Source organism: Alosa pseudoharengus, unplaced genomic scaffold, assembly GCF_046254945.1.
Source record: "Alosa pseudoharengus isolate Yale_2024_CS ecotype anadromous, Long Island Sound unplaced genomic scaffold, YU_APseudo_1.1 YU_APseudo_1.1_scf_21, whole genome shotgun sequence".
Taxonomy (NCBI): Eukaryota; Metazoa; Chordata; class Actinopteri; order Clupeiformes; family Clupeidae; genus Alosa; species Alosa pseudoharengus.
In genome coordinates this window covers 5,748,726-5,774,813 of record NW_027468674.1, presented here as the reverse complement: position 1 = coordinate 5,774,813, position 26,088 = coordinate 5,748,726, and the positions used below count along the sequence as shown (strand labels likewise).

Sequence of the window (26,088 nt, the reverse complement as noted above, 5' to 3'; positions counted from 1 at the left end):
AAGAAAATGACAGACAATGACAAACTCCCACACATGCACAATGTCACTCTACGTGAGGCACAGACTATGTTCTTTAATCACATAAGAAAAATTATGTGGCCTACTGGTTAGCGCTTCAGACTTGTAACCGGAGGGTTGTCGGTTTGAACCCCGACCAGTAGGCATGGCTGAAGTGCCCTTGAGCAAGGCACCTAACCCCTCACTGCTCCCCGAGCGCCGCTGTTGTTGAAGGCAGCTCACTGCGCCGGGATTAGTTTGTGCTTCACCTCACTGTGTGTTCACTGTGTGCTGAGTGTGTTTCGCTAATTCACGGATTGGGATAAATGCAGAGACCAAATTTCCCTCACGGGATCAAAAGAGTATAGTAATAGTATATAGTATAGTAATACTATATACTTGTATGCTATCTTTCTTATTGAAAATTGCAAGTTTTTTTTCTTTTTTTACTGACATTTACCTGATTGACCTGAATTTTAAATACTATTATTAAATATTACATACTGATTAGCTACTTATTGCTTCTGAGTCATCTCACCTCCTCCAGGCCTCTAATATAAAGGAATCGACTTACGACAAAATAAACACCACAGTGGCCTCTAGTGGTGAAAATACAAAATTAAGCAATGTGCTGCTATACAGAAAGTTTCTTTCTCACAGAAAAAATAAACTAATGCCCTTTATGGTAATGCTCTGAGATGAAGGTACATTAGGGTGATTTAGAGGCTACTACAGTTTAGAAAGCTGACATTGTTGTTAGTCTTTATCTGTAGCCTATGCTTCAAATGCTTGCCCTACACACATCTCTGTCTCTCTCTCTAATTCTGTTTCACTGACAGTGTTGACTCTGTTCTTTTCAAACCAAATCAAAACGGTTTCACTGCAGCCTAGCCTACAACAAACAGGTTACTGTTGTTCAGAAAATGAAATGGTGCATGTGTGGTGATAGTTGTTTTGTTTTGTTCTCTCTTTGATCTGCATTAATTTCCAAACAGGCTGAACTGCATTCTACACCCACCTTTCCTTACCTGACGTGCAACATGCTTCCGGTTGTTTAGAACACCTGTGGAAAGTGCAAAGAACGTTCGCCATTTTCTCCCTTTTCAACTGCGTAGTCTGGTGAGTAGAGATTTCCTGCAATCGTATGGAGCGGTAAATATTTAGGGAACGGTATCATTTGTGGTCTGATAGGCCCTTTATAACCTGGAATTGGTGATTTTATGCAAGTAATAATTTTGACGTTTTGTGTTAATGAACAGTAGTTTAAGTCAGGTAGCCTACTGCTGCTCACACAAGGCCCAGGTCTCGGTGGCTGTAGGTAGGTAGCCTGCGGACTAGACCGAGTTGGTCTCAGTAAAACCATTGGTAGGCTAAGTGGCGGTGGAATAGGTTAGGTAATAATGTAGGCCTACCTAAACAAAAAGAAGTAGGCTAGCTGTCTGCTAAGAATAATAGCCGAGTTTGTCCGATTTGTTTGCTGAATTGATTAGTTCTGTCTGGACATTAAAACAGTAATTTAAGACTTGTAGCATAGTCTATGTCATGCCTATCCTATAGGAAAATAGTCCGTTAAGATCCCTTGTTTGCAAACATTGCAGCACAAGCACAAGAATCGCTGGGGAAAGACTGGCCTGCATGAGAGAGATCTACACAATTCCCCTGGATAATTTCACCAGGTTAGACATTTTGCATTCATTTTGGCAAACGGCTTACACACAGCATTCATATTTAAGGTAGAGTTAAACCTAGGAGTCTATCATTGTAAACCAACACTTTCTTGCTTACAGAATATAGCCTAGACTAGGCCTATGACAATTGACGTCATTACGTAATATGCAGTTGGCCTACACCGCTGTCATAGTTGGTTGACACCAGACCCTTCTCAATACAAATGTATTCTGCAAATACATTTGTAAATACATAAATACAAATGTATGACCTGCAGAGCAAATCTCAAATTTGCTGGAAGTTCGTCTGGTTTTTCCCAGGCTACCTGTCCGCTGCAAAATATTCTTTGGTCACCACTAGTCTCCCATTGAGCACATCTAAAACAATACTTTAAAAATGTCCTCAAACCAATGCCGCTGACTTAAAATAGCAACCATTTCACTTATATTTCACACCATTATTATATTTCACGCAATTATAAACTACATTTTGGTACAATATATATATATATATACAGCAAGAATATCATAAATTGTTTAAAGCAATGTGGAGAAATCTTATGAAAACGGTCAGTCCCTAAGATGTGCCCATTGCTCAAATGTATGGTCATCTAATGTCGAATGGCAGAGTAATGATATTCAAAAACGTATCTTAATGATACACCACAATTTATAAAGGAACAAAGTTTAAAAAGGAAAACAACCAATCAGATGGATTAAACGAATAATTAGTGTTTTTCAACCACTGTGCCGGGGGAACACTAGTGTGCTGTGAGAGATCATCAGGTGTGCCGCAGAAAATTACCCAAATGTCACTCACTGGTCCAGAAAAGCAACTGTTCAAAAATCAAAGAATTTATAACCACATGCTCTCATTAATTGTATGATTGCACTATTTGTGGTATGCAGGCATTGTACAATGGGGGCCCCATATCCAGTACTCACAGAATCATCACATATCCAGTTCATAACAATTAAATTAGATATAGTCGCCTACAAATGAAACAGAGGGCGCTTGTTATATTGAGCAGGTCTTGCATAGAAGCTATAATAAGGCCATATCTCTGTATTATTTGAAATTTTAGGCTATGGTATGTTTATGTTTTCTTCACACAGGATGTTAGTGTGCCGTGGGACATTTTAAGTGTCAAAAGTGTGCCGTGGCACAAAAAAGGTTGAAAAACACTGGCCTAAGGAACATTTTCTACCGTAATTCCCTGTTAAATTAAATGTTTCATTGCGCCATTGCGCTGCACGGCCACTAGATTTAGCCATTTAACTGCTTGCTCACATCAGCCAAAGTTCAATGCCATGGCGCCATCTCGTGGCCATGAAGTATTTAATGTATAGATTATGTTACAGTAGGAAGACGTGACCTCAAAAAGAAATCTTGTAGTTCCTTACTAATTGTTCTTCTAATATATATTTGATAAACTTTATTTTTAAAATTTGTTATTTATAAATTGTGGTGTATCATTAAGGTAAGTTTTTGAATCTCATTACTCTGACATTCGACATTAGATGACCATCTATTTGAGCAATGGGCACCTATGTATGTTCACCACGTAAGAATGATTATTTATATGGCCTAGACACCTATGTAAATTCACCATGTAACATCTGTGAGGCCTGTCATTGTTCTTGCATAAAGGATTGTAATATAGGCCCAATTATGTTTCACACCCACCAGAGTTCACAGAGCTGATTGCAAGTGGAAATACATTGTAACAAGTTGAAGTATCATCCTATTAACACATTGTATTAGTTGTTTATTATGTTTTTCTGCTTGTATAACAGGCATTCATTGACAAAAAGTGAGTCAATGGAACACTTGGTGCATTTTCATGGGAAACGGTGAGTGCTGTTAAATGGGGAAATAAGACGTTTTTAACATAGAGCCTTGCTCGCAGTCCCCGTGTAGTGTACTGTTAGTGGGTGAAGAAATGGTGCTGCCTAACTCGAGTTGTCCTGCTAGTGGCTAGCACAGCCAGGCAGCTACAAAGCTGTGCTATTTTCATTTATTTTTGTAGCGAGAAGTACTTGGTGACCCCCAGTGGCGCAAAAAAGGGTGTATGCAACACATGCGGTCCATAGGGGCACTACGCCAGTGGGGGGCGCCTAAGTGACGGGGGGAATTCCATATAAGATACATGAAAGTGTGCATCTGCTGTTAGCTGTTCTTAAACCATGCTCAATTAATATTATTCATATTGTTTAGACCACTAAGACAGGCTGCTGTTAAAGCCAGCATTATCTAGGCATTCTCTGCTAACGGGGGGCGTCGGGCACCCTGTGAGTGAGTTGTCTGTTGGACAGGCTAGCTTACCCAATGCTGCGTCAACAGGGGGGCGTCGGGCACCCTGTGAGTGAGTTGTCTGTTGGACAGGCTAGCTTACCCAATGCTGCGTCAACAGGGGGGCGTCGGGCACCCTGTGAGTGAGTTGTCTGTCGGACAGGCTAGCTTACCCAATGCTGCGTCAACAGGGGGGCGTCGGGCACCCTGTGAGTGAGTTGTCTGTTGGACAGGCTAGCTTACCCAATGCTGCGTCAACAGCGCAGCTAGGACACTTGACACAGAAACAGTAACGTTCAAGTTTATCAAGCTCTAATGCCAAGCATCAGCCTACGGATCTCACATTTCGAAGAATAACACAAACAACGCAAAATCTGTTCATAGTTTTCTTTTTTAAATTACAGTATATGTGCATTAAAACATTCCCAAATGAGTTATCAATCAAACATGTAAGGATAATCGATAAAGGATGCGTAATTTGGAGCGCATTTTGAGCACGCAAAAGAGACCGATACATAGAGGCACCAGCTGGCTTGTCATTGTTGGTATCTCCTATTTAATAAGAAACTGTTAAAAGGAAATTATGAATCCAACAAAGACTGGGAGGCTAGAAGAGGTGGCAGAGTTATCAAGTTCCCACTGCCTCACTATCTATAAGCTCAGGTTGGTGAGAGGGCTCTTTAACATTGGCTGTACTCACTGATTTGTAACATAGCCAATACTACTTTGCCTCTGAAGAATTGAGTTGGTGATTCTTCAACAATTCGTTTTCCTTAAACGAAGCATTTCCATGAAGCATATATGCCGATTGAAACGAAGCCTATTCCATTCAGATAGCTAGGTGGCTATCAGGCTCATAATGTACTTTGCATTGCAAACAGAAATGTTAAGCTAGCATCAACTCATTACATGTTTCCATATCCTAACAATGAAGGCTGCTTGTAATAACGTGTAATAAACAAACAAGGCTAGAGTTGAATCAGCCTTATCCTCTGTGAGTAAGAGTTGGCAAAAGATGTTATGAGAACCATTTAGTTTCAGCGCCCCTTAAAGTGACTGCACCATTTATCAATACTTTAAGTTAAACAACATCCAATTAGCAGCATTTCTTACACACTAATAGTGTAAATTATTTTGTTTTATTTTAGTTTTTTGCGTTATGTTAAATAACACTGTGTTATGTTACTTTATGTTAAAAACGGTCAGAATTCCCCTTCATTTATCAGTTATAAGCAGTTTTGGGTTGGGTGTCCAGTTAAACATACTCTTAAATTATCCTAATAAAATATTATTTCAGGACCCCTGTCCACCAAGATGAGGGCTGTACATCTGAACAATACATCTACAAGGAGAAGTTGGGTGGGCTCCAACCGGATACTGGCCAACGCCATTGGAAACACCATCCGGCATTTCTTATTATAGGATGCTAACAACCAGAGGTAAGAATTCAGAATTACTGAACATTTGAAGCACATATGGTTGAGTTAAAGCCAAAAGCATGCAACTAAGACTAAAGCTAACTGCAACATGCTAACCTGAAATTGTATTGTTTGATTTCACATGGTTCAAATATCTTGACAATCACACCCCAAACACACACATTTTCTGCTTACATCTGCATTTTGTTTTCTACTTGTAGTGAACCATCATTCCTGGAACACATCCGGGGATGAAGAAACTGTGTGTGTGTGTGTGGGGGGGGGGGGGGTATGGAAGCATATCAGTCTCAATGTTAAAATATTTCCAGATCTCTGTGTAAAGGAATTGCTAATGTAAAATGGAATGATTGAATTTTAATTTTCATCTCAAGCCCAAACTTGAATGTATGAGCGGGGAATTTAAATTCAATTTTAGGATTACATTGGCATTTTGCATATGAATTTAATTCATTTTGCACATCAATTTTAATATTGAGACTCAATATGCTCTCATAGGTCTGGCGGCTTGCCCTTTTGTTCTTGGCTATGAAAACATAGGTTAGTCAAAAGGAAGGCAATAATGGCAATGTTAACCATTAACTGCATTTCAAATGGTTCATGCAGTTATGCATGAACTGCATTTCAAATGGTTCATGCTTTTTGGTTCAACGGTTCAACACTTTTTTTGGCCTCTGGCAAACAATGCATGGCATCCACACTAAACGCATGCTGCTGTCCCATGCCAAATAGTGTGAACTTTGCACTCCATTAGTCCAAATATGTAGAGGTTTTCTATAGACTTTGGCTAAGAGTCCTGAGTAGGTTTTCCACCTACCAGCATCATCTTTTTAGTTTATACTGAAAGAGATGTGTATTGAAGCCGGTATATACCTGTATACCCTTAGCAATATATACTTGGCTTTATGTTAGTGGGCCCTGTTCTTTGTGTGTGACTTAACAAGTAGAAATGTAAGATAAAATGTACAAAGTCAGTTCATTGTATAATTATGTTTTGATTGACCAATTCTTGAATTGAAATTCATAAAAATCAAATTAATCAAATTCCACTTAATGAATATAACACACAAACAACAGGGCCCTGTTGAACATTTTGTTCAAAAAAAAAGGAATGTTAAGTCAACTGACTCAGAACATTTTCTGCAGTCCTTGGCTAAGAATCCTATACATTGGCCTCCTTTTGGAGGCTATTGTATAATAATGCCATGACTAGGCATGCATTAATTGCATTCCAAATGGTTCATGCTAAACACTTTGTGCCTGTGGCAAGCAATGCATGGTATCCATGTTAAATGCATGCTTCTGTCCCATGCCAAATAGTGTACGTTTGCACTCTATAAGACTCCATTAGTCCAAAGATTTAGAGTTTTTCTATAAACTTTGGATAAGAGTTCTGAGTAGGTTTTTTCCCTACAAGCATCGTCTGGGTATGTTTACTGAAGATGATATTTATGGAAGCCGGTATCGATAGCGTTGCAATACCTGGCTCTATGTTGGTGGGCCCTGTTGTTCGTGTGTGGCTTAAAAAAGAGATTCGTTATGAAATCAAAATCACTAATTCTATAATTATGTTTGGATTACCAACTCTGCAAATTGGAATTCATGAAAATGAAATTAATAAAATTCCACTAAATGAATATAACACACACAAACAACAGGGCCCTATTGAACGTCTCCGTTCATATTCCAAAGTGTCGTCTTTTTATACTGAAGATGATCTTTATGGAAGCCGGTATATATACCATAACAATATATACCTGGCTCTACCTGGGGCATCCGTGGCCAGCTGGTGGCTGGTTCAAGCCCTGACTGGTAGGACAAATGTGGGATCCACATCCATGGATGAGGTGCCCTTGAGCAAAGCACCTAACCCCCAACTGCTCCCTGGGCACCAGGATTAAGGCTGCCCACTGCTCCGGGTGTGTGTATTTGCTCCTAGTGAGCTCACTGCTGTATGTATGTATGTGTGTGCACTATGCTGTACTCTTTGGCTAAGATTCTTGAGTAGATAATCCCTACAGGTCTTAAATCACTGGGCAAGGTCTTAAATCATCAGCATACTGGGGGGATCTTTGCTGAACTAAATAACCAACCTAAACTGTAACAGATGCAGAATGTCTTTTCAGATGCACTCTGTTCTACTTTGTGTCTTTCTTTTAAATCATTCTACTTTGTGTCTTTCTTTTAATCATTCTACTTTGTGTATGTTACTTTTTAAACTATTGTTTTTAACTACTGTCCTTTTGTGCTTGTATTTTCTTTTTTGCTTTGCTTTTTGTTTGTGTAAAGCACATTACATTCCCCCTGAGTATGAAATACACTAAATAAACTTCTTTCTTTGTGTCAAAATGGCTTGGGTCAACACTAGTTACTACTCAGCATGGTGGTCAGTTATACTTTGGACGCTGGACATACCCAGGCTTTCTTTGGATAACCTGGGTTGACAAATACCAAACTCGCAATCAGAGTTAAACGGTGCCACGAAGCTCACTTACGAGTGAATGTGTCAAGCCAGGCTTCCCTCTTTAGTTTCAATGCATGTTCCCATAAGAAGGGCGTTTATTTATTGCGCTATTTTACTCCTTTACAAAATGAATCGATCTAGAGCGGTTTATTTCACACAACAGGAACAGGTTATAACATTTAGATCACTGCTAGATGCAACACAGTTGCAAATTATAAGCTAGGGAGGTGTGCTGGCAAAATATATCGCCAATCGTGTACATTCGTAAGTGAAAAAAGATTCTGCATATTGTCTGAAAAATACATATGCCACAGGCTGAATTGTTCGCCATCAATTCCCATAGAGTGATGATTTCAAAATGCAGAAGCAATGTCCAACCAGCGTTGTGGAAATGTATTTTATTCTATAATTTAGGGAATTCACTTTAACTAGGCCTACATATGCAATAACTGTATAGTATACTATGTTTTCAACAGCTGTGAGGGAGAGGCGGTGGTGTAGTACAAATGCATTCCCATCTATATTGTATGTCTTCTAAACAAACACAAAGGACTTACACAAAAAGCAACATAAAAACACTTCCTTCGTAGAGGACACCTAAACATTGTATTAAAAATCCAACTACAAATGAAACAAAAAGAATAAAGAATATTGTCAGGCATGAGTCGGATCTGTCCCAAGAGACCCCTGTACGATGCGGTCTCCGAGGTCAAGGGATACCCACTGTCAGGGAATTTAACCTCAACATATAGATACAAGAACCACAACACGTAGTATGGCTTTGCCCACAAACTCTGGTACCAAGAGGAGAGCTTGCTAGTGTAAGGGAATATCCCTTTCACAATCAGTCTCTGACTCTGCAGCCCAAAGCTGTGTCTTTTATTGTACAGATGCACACAGAAACCAGGAAGCAAGACATAGCGACTCCGCTGCGAGTTCCATCTCACACACACGCACACAGACAGGGTGCGGTTCCCGTTTGACTAGTGCACACTCAACTGTAACTCTCTGTTTTTAAAACTCAGCACAACAGTATTTCTGCTTACACAAATGGTTATGCAATGATAATAATAATTTCCTTACACCCACAAAAGGTGGCGCCATTGTCAAAGGAGGGGCTAAGCTGCACTAACCACTTTAGTTTAAGGGCCTGTGTCCACCAATCGCGTTTTGTTGTGCTGATCTAGCCTAGAAGTCTTAGCTGATAACCTCCTCCCGACTAGGGGTGCATTTCCCAAAACCATATTTGCTAAGATCTATATACTGTAAGCCTTAAATTAATCTGCTAACAGAGGTTGTGACTTTCAAGTAAGTACCTAAATAATACACAGTTAGGGATTTGTTTGTTTGTGTTTATGTTTACATGTATCCCAGGGGCCTATTGCACAAATCTAGGATAAGGGATTAAGCCGGGATATCTTGGTTATCCTGGCTCAATTTATCCGTGATCCAGTTGCACAAAAGCGGGATAGGGGGCAGCAGGATATGTTATGGTATAAGTTACCATGGCGATTTATTCTGTGGAGCTAGCCTGCTCCAGACCAGGGGCCTGTACTATGAAGGGAGCTTAACCTACCCAGATGTAACCCAGGGTTACTTTGTTAAACCGGGGTTGACAAAACCTGGTTATCTTAAAGGGGTGGTTCAGGATTTTGGACATAGGACCTCATTTCCAAGTAAGCAAGTGTGATATTTATCAGTGGAGACCGTTTTCAACACGTTTCATCCAGTCCTTCTAATTGCAGAGTTCGCAGGTGCTAGGCTAGCGCAAGTCAACGGTATGTGCTAGCCTGCCACTAAAAACAGTCTTACCCACTCCAAAGTACACATCGGGTAGCCTAAATGCCTAAAAGTAAAGTTTTATTCCCACATGTTCTTCAAATATGTGTTACAGAGGATTAGTAGCTTACGGAATGTCTGAAATGAGTTGAAATAATTAAATAGCCTAATTTGAGTTCATAGAAAGGCCTACAGATGCAACCCAATTCATGGGCATATAGATTACAGTAATAAGGATAATTGAATGTTTAAGTAGCCCCCATTGACTGATTTAGTGTAGGCCTATGCCTAATCCTGTGAACATTTCAGATGCAACACTGGCATAATTAAGAAATATTAATGCAAGCTATGACTATATAAACCACTATTCTGAATAATGTGTTTGTGTTTCATTTTCACCTGCTGCCATGTGCGTTTGGCAATGGTGTTGCATCTGAAATGTTCACAGGATTAGGCATACACTAAATCAGTCAATGGGGCTACTTAAACATTCAATTATCCTTATTACTGTAATCTATATGCCCACTTCTAAATTGTGTTGCATCTGTAGGCATTTTTATGAACTCAAAATAGGCATTTTAATTATTTCAACTCATTAAATACATTCCGCAAGCTATTAATCCTCCGTAGCCTATTTGAAGAACATGTGGAAATAAAACTTTACTTTTAGGCATTTAGGCTACCCGATCTGCAATACGTTGCCAACAGCCTTGCCTTGCTTTGTTCACTGCCGACGTATTTGATTTTTGTCGTAGAGTGGGGTTTAATTCCTCATAACTTGTCATAATAATTTTGCATTCCTCATCCGTAAAATAAGGTGAACGCGTCATCACTGAAAGTGGTGATTTGCGCTGCAACCCGCCCCTTTTATGTGAACGCGCACAAACTCCAATGAGGTTAACCCTGGCTCAACAAATCAACTTCATAATCAGCGTCGTAGTACCGATTAACACCACTTAAAGGGGTGGTTCAGGATTTTGGACATAAGACCTCATTTCCAAGTAAGCAACCAAGACTGATTTAGTGTATGCCTAATCCTGTGAACATTTCAGATGCAACACCATTGCCAAACGCACATGGCAGCAGGTGAAAATGAAACACAAACACATTATTCAGAATAGTGGTTTATATAGTCATAGCTTGCATTAATATTTCTTAATTATGCCAGTGTTGCATCTGAAATGTTCACAGGATTAGGCATAGGCCTACACTAAATCAGTCAATGGGGGCTACTTAAACATTCAATTATCCTTATTACTGTAATCTATATGCCCACTTCTGAATTGGGTTGCATCTGTAGGCCTTTCTATGAACTCAAATTAGGCTATTTAATTATTTCAACTCATTTCAGACATTCCGTAAGCTACTAATCCTCTGTAACACATATTTGAAGAACATGTGGGAATAAAACTTTACTTTTAGGCATTTAGGCTACCCAATCTGTAATACGTTGCCAACAGCCTTGCTTTGCTCACTGCCGACGTATTTGATTTTTGTCGTAGAGTGGGTTTTAATTCCTCATAACTTGTCATAATAATTGTGCATTCCTCATCCGTAAAATAAGGTGATCGCGTCATCATTGAAAGTGGTGACTTGTGCTGCAACCCGCCCCTTTTATGTGAACGCGCACAGGTTAACCCCGGCTCAACAAATCAACTTCATAATCAGCGTCGTAGTGCCGATTAACACCACTTAAGATAACCAGGTTTTGTCAACCCTGGTTTAACAAAGTAACCCTGGGTTACATCTGGGTAGGTTAAGCTCCCTTCGTAGTACAGGCCCCGTGTCTGCTCATCCTGGCTTGCTCGTTGTGCAACCAATTAAGCCTGTATACGCTCTTGTTTGGGATTCATTGAGCGCAGCTCAGTAACTTATCCCGGATGTCTTAATTCTGCTTTTGTGCAATAGGCCTCAGCTATCCAAAAGAGAAGAATACAATGAAGAGAAGAAGAGAATACAATGTTATTATGATGCAATACAAAGATTAGAATGTCCTTCTGCCATTAAACCATAGATAGAACAATTTAGAGCACACTACAGTCAGAGACGGTTCACGGTTGATAAAGCGAGACGATTTATAAGAGGGTAAATTCTGGCACACTGAGCGTGGGGTTCGCAACCGCCACGCTCCTTTAGGAGTCTAGCGGGAGGTCCAGTGTCTCGGATTATGACCAATCCCTTAGTCCTACATTCAGCGATGTAAGTTATGAACCTATTTTCTACAAGCCACATGTCTTCCTAACATTCCGACATTGAAATTGTATTTTCCAACTAAACAAATGAAGACAAAAATAGATTTATTTGTGATCTGTTAACGTCTCAGCAAAGCTCTGGTGCACAACCACCTGTTCTCAAAGGCTCTAGACTCAGAGACGGTTGATAAACTAACCGAACATGGGGCAGCCGTGGCCTACTGGTTAGCGCTTCAGACTTGTAACCGGAGGGTTGCCAGTTCGAACCCCGACCAGTAGGATCGGCTGAAGTGCCCTTGAGCAAGGCACCTAACCCTCACTGCTCCGAGGACCGCTGTAGCAGGCAGCTCACTACGCTGGGATTAGTGTGTGCTTCATCTCACTGTGTGTTCACTGTGTGCTGAGTGTGTTTCACTAATTCACAGATTGGGATAAATGCAGAGACCAAATTTCCCTCACGGGATCAAAAGCGTATATATACTTATACTTAACATATTTATGCTAGAACTACTAGACTACCACAAAGTTGCTGAACGTATGTTATTTCCGGTTAGTTTGCAACAATATATAAGACTAGAAATGCAATTCCAAGGAATTACCAGTGCATGAAAATGCAAAAGTTGTGATGTAAAATTAGCCTGACGTAGTCATACTCAATTCTAGTCAGAATTTGAGTCTGATACTGCTCCATAGAGCTGTGATTATGGGGCGTGTTTCAAACGAACCAGGAAAAAAAATGCCTCTGCACTCAATTGGATAGACCTACAACCAATCAGAGCAACGGAGTGTGTGACGTATGTTAAGCGACGCATAGTTGATGTCAACAGAACTCAACTGCACGCTAGAAGAAGAAAATGTGAGCGATTTTCGCAGGTGTTATAAATAATGTAAGGATACACGAAGTTCTTCAACACACGAACCTCATTTTTGAGAGAAACAGTAAAGGTGAATGCATATACGATCAAGTTATCCGTTTAGGATTACAACTCCACAACACTGCAAACAAATCGCATCGCATTTGTCGGTCCTGTCAGAACTTTATAACACGGTTGGAACGCGACATGCCCGTGTTTAAAAAATGGACAGAAGACGAAGGAGACCAGCCTGAAGAACCGTGTTCATCTGAGGCATCAGAGACGCCCCGGACTCTGAAGAAGTTCTGCCCCAATCCGTCAACTCCAACCGGTACAAAAACGCGAAGAAGCATTACAGAGGTAAGCTTGTTAATACATTTCTACTTCTTATGATATGACTATGAGAATAACCTCGATTGCCACGTTTCACATGAGTTAATAGTGAGTCGTGATTATTGTCCAATGTGATAAACACTGTGCATTCCCACACTCCTCATTTCCGTGAAATCTATCTATGATTAAATCATCTAGTCATATTTTGACATGCCTAGTATTCTGGAAGCCAGCCCGAATTTCAGTGTAGTGTGAGCAAATGTTACCAGGATAAACTTGTACCTGATGTGTAAGTTGGCCTCTGTCACTCTGTCAATATGTAGAAACTTCATTTTGTAATGGACTAGCATGTTATCCAACCCCCACTTCTGTGCTCTGCACCTCTGTGGGGGGTGGGCAGTGTTTCTCTGACCTGCTCAGCAATTGCATCTGGTGTCACCATTTTTAACAGTCTGTATTTTCCAATGTATTGTCAATGCATGTTATACTTATTAGGCTATACTGTAATTCTTCACACTGATGTGTTCACTTATATTTCAGGTTGTCACCCATTTTCCATCCACTTGACCTCCACCTGGAACACCTAAACAATTTTCTCAAATCATTTATGAGAGGATTGGGACCAAACATGTCAGAAATGTCAGCAGCCAGAATCAGTAGGTCCATTGGCATCGTCAAAGAGCTAATGGACAAAACGGACACAGAGCTGGAGCTGACAAGGCCGGCTGGCATTCATCATGTGGCCCGAGAACAGGACGTTTTAACACTGGTAAACGTTTTCAGGGAGACACAACTTTCCCAACAAAAATCACCCAGGCAGGCAGTCTCATGCATTCCCGAATTTCAAGAGAAACTTATTGGCAAAGCTGAATTACCAGGAGAAAATAATGGACTGGCAAAATGTGCCTATTTAAATAATTAAGTAAATGTGAAATGTAAATGGTGATGGTAATTTGTAAATATTGTTTTCATAAATGACAATGTAAATAATTGTGTTTTCATATAATAGTTTAGTAGTATCCACATTCTTGTGTGTGTTTTCTTATTGGTTGTATGTTCAAAGTTCAGAGTATATCTTCAAACATTACCTATTATGTGTAGATATTAAAAATCTTTATTGACATGTCTTATTGTTTGTCTTTTAAATGCAGAAACATCACCAACCAGTAGAGAAGTATAAACCATTTTAATTTTATTAAAAAATATTAATGTAACAGAGGTAAAAAAAGGCATTTGCACAACAACAGGACCCTGAAGCTACAAATTTGAGCCTGAATTTGAAGCTAGTCTGAGATCTTCAACATTGACAAGCCTGATTCCAAGTTACTTGGTGATGATTGTATCTTATCCTTATCCTCGTCATCAAAGTAACCAGTGTAATCCATGTCAACCTGAACACGGTCATCCTGAACAACACCGTCATCAAACAAATTAGTTTGACTCTGTTCGATGTCATCAAAAACCTCATGCATAATTCATAGTATCTCTTTTGCATGTTCCAGCTTGTATGTAGGGAGATTATGGATAATGAAGTCCAGGTCAAATATCTGGGTGCACTGTTCTAAAACTGATCAATGAGTTCATCTCCAAAAGCAGTGCAGGCTGTGTCGACTGTGTAAAGTGGTATGTTTGTATGGTCCTGAAGTAAACTACTCCTGTAAGTTTGTAACAGTTCCCTGATCAAAAGTGTGCCCTCAGGTGTGACTATTCTGTGTTTGTGGTGTGATGAAACCTCCCCTTGAAAGTGTTCATATTTGGGGATTAGCTCCCCACAACCTTCAGGTTCACAAGAACAAACAGAATGGCAGTGAGTGCAGCACAGATGTCCTAGATCAACAGATGTGGCGTGTTCCTCAAAATGGCAGTACAAAGCTTTCCGCAGACAACTAGTGACTCCATTAAAGTACCGTCTTAACTGCTGGGTCAAGCTTGTACTAACATCCCTCACAATCCAGTGTAGGCACTCCAGTGTATGGCCAGGTACTTTAATCAGACCCAGTCTGATGTTTGTTCTGTTTGGGCTCAGGGCCAAAATGATTGGATTGTCCATCTGAAGCTGTTTCATAACCCTGGCTCTGGATTCCCGATCAGCAGAAGCGGTCAATGTCAGCACAGGTGTACCTGGAATATATAGCAGTACAAAAAGCAACCAATAAGTAACAGTAAAAATAAGAAATTATGAGTAGTATCATTTAGTACTTTTTAATGACTGTACTGACATCTGAAAAGAATACATCACTTATAAGGGGTACAGTGACTACCAATATGGGTATGGTGCTTGAGTACATAAAGCAACACCCAAATGCCCTTCTGCCCTTTTGCAGCCTGACAACTGATAGAAATAAAACAGTAACCTACATTAGAATGTTTTAACAGCTAGTTCGCTACAATCACACTAACGTTATGATTGTACCAAGTCTGAGTTAGCGAACGTACAACGACACCTAGGCTACAACATGGGATTCATATCACGACATTGGGAGTTATTTACTAAGTCAGACAGTTAGATTCTCTTACCATTTGTAAGTTAGATGAACTTCGTCCACGACGACACCCATTACGTTGGCTTGAAAAACATCGGAGCCTAGCATGTCCCTCCACTTGTTGTTCAGCAGCCAGGATTCCGGGCTTCAAAAAAGGATCTGGCAACGACCGCTGGCTATATCCACCTCGTCGTGCACGCCGAGTTGCATCGCCGTGATGCCCATTTCATTTGCTTCGGCAAAAAAACATCTTTCTTATCAACAAATGCCTTGATCCCGTTACTCTGTTCTTCTTTTAAAATTAATTCGCTGTCGATATCTTCTAGAACAGACCTGATAGCAGAATCTACAAATCTCAATTCTCCAGCGGCAGCCATCGTTGTTGTAAACGAATTCAACCCAAGCGCTCTTTGGTGACGTGGTTGATTGCGTTACTGTTGAGCATCTGTCCATCATCGTATAAAGCCCGCCCTGACAATTTGATTGGCCCGCCAGCTTTTGGGCGAGCATACTCGCGCCACTATTGATCAATGCCAGACCGAACTTCCCGACCTCAAACGTTGTGGGCGGGACTAAGTTTGGAATGGCACCCAGGCTAATGATATAGTTAAAATAGACAATACAGAGATGGTTGCTACGGTGATGCTAGGATAGATATGATGGTTGCATAGCTTAATAAAAGTTGATAGTTTAAAAGTAGACAGTTTAAAAGTTAAACGTATAGTTTAAAAGTTGTTGATAGACAATTAGTTTAATAGACAGATAGTTTACAAGTAGACTGTTTAAAAGTTGAATGTAGATAGTTTAAAAGTTGTTGATAAGACGGCTAGTTTAATAGATAGATAGTTTAATGACCGTTTAAAAGTAGACCATTTAAAAGTTGAATGTAAATAGTTTAAAAGTTGTTGACAGACTGAAAGTTTAATGAATGTTGATATTCAAATACTTATGGCTGTGTATAGGTAGATATTTGACGAAAACTGAAAGTTGGAATGGCTCTAATGTTTGCTAGCAGTTATGCTAACAATTTTAACTATGCTAAACATGCTACTTAGCTAACTTAGCTAATGTTTTCTAGTAGTTTTGTTAAAAAATGTTAACAATGTTAACCATGTTATCTATGCTAAGCATGTGACTTAGCTAATTTAGCTAATTATTTTTAGCAGTTATGTTAACCATGCTAACTGTGTTACTTAGCTAACTTAGCTAATGTTTTCTGGTAGTTTTGTCAAAAATGTTAACTATGCTAACTATGTGACTTAGCTAATCATTTTTAGCAGTTATGCTAACTATACTAACCATGTTACTTAGCTAACTAAGCTAATAATTTTTAGCAGTTTTGCTAAAAATGCTAACTATGCTAACCATGTTAACTAGCTACAGTGGGTAGGAGTCATAGTTGATGACAAGTAACAGTTACAATAGCTGAACAGTTAAAAAGTTCAGTAGTTTAAAGGGTTAAATTGTTTACCGGTGAAATATTGAAGTGAGGACTTTTATTTTGAAACAGTTTTTGGCAGAGGAAGCAGTTGAACAGGATGTGTAGTCTTAATAGCAGCCAGTTTGTATGCTTAAAGCCTGAGACTGGCAGTTGATCCAGGTGGCCTGACCACCTGGCATAGGATTCTAATTGCTTAACGGCTCTATTGTGATGTCATCAGGCCAATGTTAAGTCTATGGGGAAATTTTGAGTAGTTTTTAATTAATAGTTTAAAAAGTATAAAAGTTACAAAGATGAAACATACAAAGCACCCATGTCTTAAGTAAGACCTACGTAACATAGTTTGAATAAAGTTTCTACGTTAAATGGTTGAAGCTGCATTAAATTCGTTAGAAGGAAGAATAAGAACTAGAAAAGCATTTCCTGAAGGAAATACAGTGCATGAAAATGCAAAAATATGATGAGTTCATATGGTTAAATTATTTGCTTGGTAGATAAGGTTTAATATAGTTGGAATGACTGAACAGTTAAATAGGTTGATAATTGAAATGGTTAAATTATTTAGGCAGATCGTTGACGATAACTAACAGTTGGAATGGCTCCAATGTTTGCTAGCAGTCATGCTAACTATGTTAACAAAGATAACTAGAAAAGCATTTCCTGAAGGAAATACAGTGCATGAAAATGCAAAAAATATGATGTAAAATATCATACAGAGTAAAAACAAACTATATTGGTTGCTAGGTAGATGAGGTTTAATATAGTTGGAGTGACTGAACAGTTAAATAGGTGGATAGTTTATATGGTTAAATGATTTGCTTGGTAGATAAGGTTTAATATAGTTGGAATGATTGAACGGTTAAATAGGTGGATAATACTTAACTTAGTTAACTTAGCTAATGTTTTCATTTTTAGTAGTTATGCTAACTAGCATGTTAGCAATGCTAACATGCTAACTATGTTAACCATGTGACTTAGCTAACCTAGCTAATAATTTTTAGTAGTTTTGTTAACTATGCTAACTAGCATGTTAGCATGTTAACTATGTTAACCATGTTACTTAGCTAACTTAGCTAATCATTTTTAACAGTTTTGCTATAAATACTGACTAGCATGCTAACATGCTAGCATGCTAATTATGCTAACCATGTGACTTAGCTAACTTAGCTAATCATTTTTAGCAGTTATGCTAACTATGCTAACTAGCATGCTAACATGTTAGCATGCTAACTATGCTAACCATGTGACTTAGCTAACTTAGCTAATCATTTTTAGCAGTTTTGCTAAAAATGCTAACTAGCATGCTAACATGTTAGCATGCTAACTATGCTAACCATGTGACTTAGCTAACTTAGCTAATCATTTTTAGCAGTTTTGCTAAAAATGCTTACTAGCATGCTAACATGTTAGCATGCTAACTATGCTAACCATGTGACTTAGCTAACTTAGCTAATCATTTTTAGTAGTTTTGCTAAAAATGCTAACTAGCATGCTAACATGCTAGTATGCTAACATGTTAGCATGCTAACTATGTTAACCATGCTAACTAGCTACAGTGGGTAGGAGTCATAGTTGATGACAAGTAACAGTTACAATGGCTGAACAGTTAAAAAGTTCAGTAGTTTAAAGGGTTAAATTGTTTAACAGTGAAATATTGTAGTGAGGACTTTTATTTTGAAACAGTTTTTGGCAGAGGAAGCAGTTGAACAGGATGTGTAGTCTTAATAGGGCCAGTTTGTATGCTTAAAGCCTGAGACTGGCAGTTGATGCAGCTGGCCCGAACACCTGCCATAGGATTCTAATTGCTTAACGGCTCTATTGTGATGTCATCAGCCCATGTTAAGTCAATGGGGAAATTTTGAACAGTTTTTAATTAATAGTTTAAAAAGTATAAAAGTTACAAAGCTGAAAAATACAAAGCACCCATGTCCTAAGTAAGACCTACGTAACATAGTTTGAATGAAGTTTCTACGTTAAACGGTTGAAGCTGCATTAAGTGCGTTAGAAGAAGAACTAGAAAAGCATTTCCTGAAGGAAATACAGTGCATGAAAATGCAAAAATATGATGAGTTCATATGGTTAAACTAGCATGCTAACTAGCATGCTAACATGCTAGCATGCTAACTATGCTAACCATGTGACTTAGCGAACTTAGCTGATCATTTTTAGCAGTTTTGCTAAAAATGCTAACTAGCATGCTAACTAGCATGCTAACATGCTAGCATGCTAACTATGCTAACCAAGTTACTTAGCTAACTTAGCTAACTAGCTACAGTGGGTAGGAGTCATAGTTGATGACAAGTAACAGTTACAATGGCTGAACAGTTAAAAAGTTCAGTAGTTTAAAGGGTTAAATTGTTTAACAGTGAAATATTGTAGTGAGGACTTTTATTTTGAAACAGTTTTTGGCAGAGGAAGCAGTTGAACAGGATGTGTAGTCTTAATAGGGCCAGTTTGTATGCTTAAAGCCTGAGACTGGCAGTTGATGCAGGTGGCCCGAACACCTGCCATAGGATTCAAATGGTTAAATTATTTGCTAGGTAGATGAGGTTTAATATAGTTGGAATGACTGAACTAGGTAGATGAGGTTTAATATAGTTGGAATGACTGAACGGTTAAATAGGTGGATTGTGTAAAAGGTTAAATTATTTGCTAGGTAGATGAGGTTTAATATAGTTGGAATGACTGAACTAGGTAGATGAGGTTTAATATAGTTGGACTGACTGAACAGTCAAATAGGTGGATAGTGTGAAAGGTTAGCCTGAGAAACTGATAGGGTGCAGGTGGCCTGGCCACCTGGCCTAGGATTCTAATTGCTTAACGGCAGTCTTAATAGAGCCATATTGTATGCTTAAAGCCTGAGACAGAGTATATAGTTTAAAAGTTAAATGTAGATAGTGTAATGGATGTTGATAGACAGAAAGTTGAATGGATGTTGATAGGCAGATTGTTTAATGGATGTTGATGAATAGTTTAATGGGTGGATGAGTGAATGGTTTGAAGAGGATGAATGGATAGAAAGTTGGATGAAATGTGTCTTATATCCTTGTAGAATGTAGAGACACAGAGAGAGTTGGTCTAGTTCAGTAGAAAGCAGTTGATACAGGTGCAATCAGTTGAACTGATTCTTTGATGGGGCCTAGATGAGCAGCTGGAAGATGATACCAGGTGCAAATCAAGTTAATTAGTCCATTGTGATGTCATCAGCCCATGTTAAGTCTATGGGGAAATTTTGAGTAGTTTTTAATTAATAGTTTAAAAAGTATAAAAGTTACAAAGATGAAAAATACAAAGCCCACATGTCATAAGTAAGACCTACGCAACGCAGTTTGAATGAAGTTTCTACGTTAAACGGTTGAAGCTGCATTAACTGCGTTAGAAGAAGAAGAATAACTAGAAAAGCATTTCCTGAAGGAAATACAGTGCATGAAAATGCAAAAAATATGATGTAAAATATCATACAGAGTAAAAATAAACTATATTGGTTGCTAGGTAGATGAGGTTTAATATAGTTGGAGTGACTGAACAGTTAAATAGGTGGATAGTTTATATGGTTAAATGATTTGCTTGGTAGATAAGGTTTAATATAGTTGGAATGATTGAACGGTTAAATAGGTGGATAATACTTAACTTAGTTAACTTAGCTAATGTTTTCATTTTTAGTAGTTATGCTAACTAGCATGTTAGCAATGCTAACATGCTAACTATGTTAACCATGTTACTTAGCTAATCATTTTTACTTAACCTAGTTAACTTACTTAACTTAGCTAATCATTTTTAATAGTTTTGCTAAAAATGTTAACTAGCATGTTAACGTGTTAGCATGCTAACTATGCTAACCATGTGACTTAGCTAACTTAGCTAATCATTTTTAGCAGTTTTGCTAAAAATGCTAACTAGCATGCTAACATGCTAGCATGCTAACTATGCTAACCAAGTTACTTAGCTAACTTAGCTAACTAGCTACAGTGGGTACGAGTCATAGTTGATGACAAGTAACAGTTACAATGGCTGAACAGTTAAAAAGTTCAGTAGTTTAAAGGGTTAAATTGTTTAACAGTGAAATATTGTAGTGAGGACTTTTATTTTGAAACAGTTTTTGGCAGAGGAAGCAGTTGAACAGGATGTGTAGTCTTAATAGGGCCAGTTTGTATGCTTAAAGCCTGAGACTGGCAGTTGATGCTGGTGGCCTGGCCACCTGGCCTAGGATTCTAATTGCTTAACGGCAGTCTTAATAGAGCCATATTTATTGTATGCTTAAAGCCTCAGACAGAGTATATAGTTTAAAAGTTAAATGTAGATAGTGTAATGGATGTTGATAGACAGAAAGTTGAATGGATGTTGATAGGCAGATTGTTTAATAGATGTTGATGGATAGTTTAATGGGTGGATGAGTGAATGGTTTGAAGAGGATGAATGGATAGAAAGTTGGAGGAAATGTGTCTTATATCCTTGTAGAATGGAGAGACAGAGAGAGTTGGTCTAGTTCAGTAGAAAGCAGTTGATACAGGTGCAATCAGTTGAACTGATTCTTTGATGGGGCCTAGATGAGCAGCTGGAAGATGATACCAGGTGCAAATCAAGTTAATTAGTCCATTGTGATGTCATCAGCCCATGTTAAGTCTATGGGGAAATTTTGAGTAGTTTTTAATTAATAGTTTAAAAAGTATAAAAGTTACAAAGATGAAAAATACAAAGCCCACATGTCATAAGTAAGACCTACGCAACGCAGTTTGAATGAAGTTTCTACGTTAAACGGTTGAAGCTGCATTAATTGCGTTAGAAGAAGAAGAATAAGAAGAAGAAGAAGAAGCCTAGGAAGAACAGTAGAGTGCATTTTCATGCACTCTAATAAGAAGAAGAAGAAGAAGAAGAAGCCTAGGAAGAACAGTAGAGTGCATTTTCATGCACTCTAACTAGAGAATGTAATTCCGGGGAATTACGAGTGCATGAAAATGAAGCTAGGACAGATATAGCATAGCTTAATAAAAAGTTGATAGTTTAGACGTGGACAGTTTAAAAGTTGAATGTTGATAGTTTAACAGTTGTTAATAGACAGATAGTTTAATAGACAGATAGTTTAATGAATGTTGAAAGTTTAAAAGTTATATGTAGATAGTTTAAAGGTTGTTGACATACTGATAGTTTAATGCGTGTTGGTAGACAAAAAGTTTAAAGGCTCTATATAGGTAGATCGTTGACGATAACTGACAGTTGGAATGACTCTAATGTTTGCTAGCAGTTATGCTAACAAAGCTAATTATTTTGACCAAGTTACTTAGCTCATGTTTTCTAGCAGTTTTGGAAAAAATGCTAACAATACTAACATGCTAACTATGCTAACCATGTGACTCAGCTAACTTAGCTAATCATTTTTAGCAGTTTTGCTAAAATGCTAACAATGCTAATGATGCTAACTAGCTAACTAGCTAGTGAGGACTTTTATTTTGAAAATGTTAAATTATTTGCTAGATAGATGAGGTTTAATATAGTTGGAATGACTGAACAGTTAAATAGGTGGATAGTTTAAAAGGTTAAATTATTTACTAGGTAGATGAGGTTTAATGTAGTTGGAATGACTGAACTAGGTAGACAAGGTTTAATATAGTTGGAATGACTGAACAGTTAAATAGGTGGATGGTTTAAAAGGTTAAATTATTTGCTAGGTAGATGATGTTTAATATAGTTGGAATGACTGAACAGTTAAATAGGTGGATAGTTTAAATGGTTAAATTATTTGCTAGGTAGATGAGTTTTAATATAGTTGGAATGACTGAACTAGGTAGATGAGGTTTAATATAGTTGGAATGACTGAACAGTTAAATAGGTGGATAGTTTAAATGGTTAAATTATTTGCTAGGTAGATGAGGTTTAATATAGTTGGAATGACTGAACAGTCAAATAGGTGGATAGTGTAAAAGGTTAGCCTGAGAAACTGATAGGGTGCAGGTGGCCTGGCCACCTGGCCTAGGATTCTAATTGCTTAACGGCAGTCTTAATAGAGCCATATTGTATGCTTAAAGCCTGAGACAGAGTATATAGTTTAAAAGTTAAATGTAGATAGTGTAATGGATGTTGATAGACAGAAAGTTGAATGGATGTTGATAGGCAGATTGTTTAATGGATGTTGATGAATAGTTTAATGGGTGGATGAGTGAATGGTTTGAAGAGGATGAATGGATAGAAAGTTGGATGAAATGTGTCTTATATCCTTGTAGAATGTAGAGACACAGAGAGAGTTGGTCTAGTTCAGTAGAAAGCAGTTGATACAGGTGCAATCAGTTGAACTGATTCTTTGATGTGGCCTAGATGAGCAGCTGGATGAAGATACAGGTGCAAATCAAGTTAATTACTCCATTGTGATGTCATCAGCCCATGTTAAGTCTATGGGGATTTTATAAAAGTTAATAAATAATAGTTTAAAAAGTATAAAAGTTACAAAGATGAAAAATACAAAGCCTACATGTCCTAAGTAAGACCTACGTAACATAGTTTGAATGAAGTTTCTACGTTAAATGGTTGAAGCTGCATTAGCTACGTTAGAAGAAGAATAATAAGAACTAGAAAAGCATTTCCTGAAGGAAATACAGTGCATGAAAATGCAAAAAATATGATGTAAAATATCATACAGAGTAAAAACAAACTATATTAGTTGCTAGGTAGATGAGGTTTAATATAGTTGGAGTGACTAAACAGTTAAATAGGTGGTTAGTTTATATGGTTAAATGATTTGCTTGGTAGATAAGGTTTAATATAGTTGGAATGATTGAACGGTTAAATAGGTGGATAATACTTAACTTAGTTAACTTAGCTAATGTTTCCATTTTTAGTAGTTATGCTAACTAGCATGTTAGCAATGCTAACATGCTAACTATGTTAACCATGTGACTTAGCTAACCTAGCTAATCATTTTTAGCAGTTTTGTTAACTATGCTAACTAGCATGCTAACTATGCTAACCATTTTACTTAGCTAACTTAGCTAATTATTTTTAGCAATTATGTTAACTATGCTAACTAACATGTTAACATGTAAGCATGCTAACTATGTTAACCATGTGACTTAGCTAATCATTTTTAGCAGTTTTGCTAAAAATGCTAACTAGCATGCTAACATGCTAGCATGCTAACTATGCTAACCATGTGACTTAGCTAACTTAGCTAATCATTTTTAGCAGTTTTACAAAAAATGCTAACTAGCATGCTAACATGCTAACTATGCTAACCATGCTAACTAGCTACAGTGGGTAGAAGTCATAGTTGATGACAAGTAACAGTTACAATGGCTAAACAGTTAAAAAGTTCAGTCGTTTAAAGGGTTAAATTGTTTAACAGTGAAATATTGTAGTGAGGACTTTTATTTTGAAACAGTTTTTGGCAGAGGAAGCAGTTGGACAGGATGTGTAGTCTTAATAGGGCCAGTTTGTATGCTTAAAGCCTGAGACTGGCAGTTGATGCAGCTGGCCCGAACACCTGCCATAGGATTCTAATTGCTTAACGGCAGTCTTAATAGAGCCATATTGTATGCTTAAAGCCTGAGACAGAGTATATAGTTTAAAAGTTAAATGTAGATAGTGTAATGGATGTTGATAGACAGAAAGTTGAATGGATGTTGATAGGCAGATTGTTTAATGGATGTTGATGGATAGTTTAATGGGTGGATGAGTGAATGGTTTGAAGAGGATGAATGGATAGAAAGTTGGATGAAATGTGTCTTATATCCTTGTAGAATGGAGAGACAGAGAGAGTTGGTCTAGTTCAGTAGAAAGCAGTTGATACAGGTGCAATCAGTTGAACTGATTCTTTGATGGGGCCTAGATGAGCAGCTGGAAGATGATACCAGGTGCAAATCAAGTTAATTAGTCCATTGTGATGTCATCAGCCCATGTTAAGTCTATGGGGAAATTTTGAGCAGTTTTTAATTAATAGTTTAAAAAGTATAAAAGTTACAAAGATGAAAAATACAAAGCCCACATGTCATAAGTAAGACCTACGCAATGCAGTTTGAATGAAGTTTCTACGTTAAACGGTTGAAGCTGCATTAACTGCGTTAGAAGAAGAAGAATAACTAGAAAAGCATTTCCTGAAGGAAATATAGTGCATGAAAATGCAAACAATATGATGTAAAATATCATATAGAGTAAAAACAAACTATATTGGTTGCTAGGTAGATGAGGTTTAATATAGTTGGAATGACTGAACAGTTAAATAGGTGGATAGTTGATATGGTTAAATGATTTGCTTGGTAGATAAGGTTTAATATAGTTAGAATGATTGAACGGTTAAATAGGTGGATAATACTTAACTTAGTTAACTTAGCTAATGTTTTCATTTTTAGTAGTTATGCTAACTAGCATGTTAGCAATGCTAACATGCTAACTATGTTAACCATGTGACTTAGCTAACCTAGCTAATCATTTTTAGTAGTTTTGCTAACTATGCTAACTAGCATGTTAACATGCTAGCATGCTAACTATGCTAACCATGTGACTTAGCTAACTTAGCTAATCATTTTTAGCAGTTTTCTTTAAAATGCTAACTAGCATGCTAACATGGTAGCATGCTAACTATGCTAACCATGTTACTTAGCTAACTTAGCTAATCATTTTTAGCAGTTTTGCTAAAAATGCTAACTAGCATGCTAACATGTTAGCATGCTAACATGCTAACTATGTTAACCATGCTAACTAGCTACAGTGGGTAGGAGTCATAGTTGATGACAAGTAACAGTTACAATGGCTAAACAGTTAAAAAGTTCAGTACTTTAAAGGGTTAAATTGTTTAACAGTGAAATATTGTAGTGAGGACTTTTATTTTGAAACAGTTTTTGGCAGAGGAAGGAGTTGAACAGGATGTGTAGTCTTAATAGGGCCAGTTTGTATGCTTAAAGCCTGAGACTGGCAGTTGAGATCCAGGTGGCCTGAATACCTGCCATAGGATTCAAATGGTTAAATTATTTGTTAGGTAGATGAGGTTTAATATAGTTGGAATGACTGAACTAGGTAGATGAGGTTTAATATAGTTGGAATGACTGAACGGTTAAATAGGTGGATAGTGTAAAAGGTTAAATTATTTGCTAGGTAAATGAGGTTTAATATAGTTGGAATGACTGAACTAGGTAGATGAGGTTTAATATAGTTGGACTGACTGA

General features: G+C 37.9%; 3 long non-coding RNA genes across 3 annotated transcripts; 2 read left to right on the top strand and 1 right to left on the bottom strand.

The window, feature by feature from the left end:
• The first annotated feature begins 1,014 nt into the window (after positions 1-1,014).
• LOC143137518 (uncharacterized) lies at positions 1,015-7,511 on the top strand. Its single transcript, XR_012989989.1, has 5 exons — positions 1,015-1,116; positions 1,596-1,673; positions 3,462-3,518; positions 5,255-5,396; positions 5,597-7,511. It is a non-coding gene; the product is annotated as an uncharacterized LOC143137518 (long non-coding RNA).
• A 5,342-nt stretch (positions 7,512-12,853) lies between these two features.
• LOC143137529 (uncharacterized) lies at positions 12,854-14,138 on the top strand. Its single transcript, XR_012990005.1, has 2 exons — positions 12,854-13,042; positions 13,556-14,138. It is a non-coding gene; the product is annotated as an uncharacterized LOC143137529 (long non-coding RNA).
• A 44-nt stretch (positions 14,139-14,182) lies between these two features.
• On the bottom strand, positions 14,183-17,662 carry LOC143137523 (uncharacterized). Its single transcript, XR_012990000.1, has 2 exons — positions 15,533-17,662; positions 14,183-15,136 (listed from the first exon to the last, which is right to left on the bottom strand). It is a non-coding gene; the product is annotated as an uncharacterized LOC143137523 (long non-coding RNA).
• Between the last annotated feature and the right edge of the window lie 8,426 nt (positions 17,663-26,088).